The 970-nt window shown below is 65.6% G+C and overlaps 1 protein-coding gene across 2 annotated transcripts in view; it reads right to left on the bottom strand.

Moving 5' to 3' along the window:
• The window catches only part of KLHL8 (kelch like family member 8), a 39,609-nt gene extending 38,979 nt beyond the window's left edge, over nt 1-630 (bottom strand). For both annotated transcript variants that reach the window (XM_077765137.1, XM_077765140.1), the window contains exon 1: nt 421-630. The gene's annotated coding sequence lies outside the window, so the exon portion shown is untranslated. The remainder of the gene's footprint in view (nt 1-420) is intronic.
• Nucleotides 631-970: the final 340 nt, after the last annotated feature.

Genomic DNA, 970 nt, shown 5'->3' with positions numbered 1-970 from the left:
AGCCCCCAGGCCGGCCGCCCTCCCTGGGCCGCGAACCCGGCCGGCCGCACCGCTACTGCTCCCTCCTTGCACCCCACCAAGCACCTGCGTGTCCGTCTCTTCCTCGAAAGACCCAGGGAGCGAGCCAAGAGGCCACCGACGGGGCTGACAGAGCCAGAGGCTTGGGATCTCCTCGAGGAAATACGACCCCGTTCCTCCCGCCAACCGGAGCTACAGAAAACGTGCAGCTGCTTAATGGGGCCCCAAACCCTCTCAGCTGTGGAGTTGTAGTTACTGCTCGCAGGGCTGGAGTTGCCCGGAGCTAGAAGCGCAAGCCCGAGCCGCGTAACGATTTAGGGTTGGGTTAAGGGAGGGCTCGGCGTGAACCGACAGCACCGCACAAAGGAAGAGAGGAGTGAGGGGGGGAAGAAGCGCGGCTACCTCGATCCTCCGCTGGTCCCTCCGCTCGGCTCCTCCCGGCCTCGCCAAGGATGCAGCCGCGCAACCAGGCTCCCGCAACCCAGCGTCTGCCCGCAGCACCTAGCGGCGCCGCACTCGACCCGCGCGAGCACCCGACGGACGCGCGCCCTCCTGCGCGGCCCCGCAGAGCCCCGGCAGGCGCCCGGCGTCCTCTCGGCTCGGCCCCGAGAACTGCGGCCTCTGGGGTGGCGAGAGGAGCGCGCGCTGAGGCATGCGCACAGCACTCTGGGAGGTGTGGTTTCTGGTTACCTCCCCCGGGTGCCCGCCCCCCACCGCGTCCTCCCCGCCCCCGCTCGCTCGTGGGCGGTGGGAGTATTCACGCGACTGTCTCTGTGGTGCTGCTTGCGGGGTGGGTAGGTAGACGAAGGCGTAAGGGACGTCGTCCAAACAGCTCTAGGAAGGACACCGCCTAAATAATTCTGGAGTTTTCCATTTGTTACACTTCCACGGCCGTGCAAAATTTAGTTTCTTTTTACATCCACAAACTCCCCTGGTGTGCCTTGGGTATTCT

The sequence above is a fragment of the Crocuta crocuta genome, unplaced genomic scaffold (genome assembly GCF_008692635.1).
Source record: "Crocuta crocuta isolate KB4526 unplaced genomic scaffold, BGI_CrCroc_1.0 scaffold134, whole genome shotgun sequence".
Lineage (NCBI taxonomy): Eukaryota > Metazoa > Chordata > Mammalia > Carnivora > Hyaenidae > Crocuta > Crocuta crocuta.
This window is presented reverse-complemented; position numbering and strand designations above follow the sequence as displayed.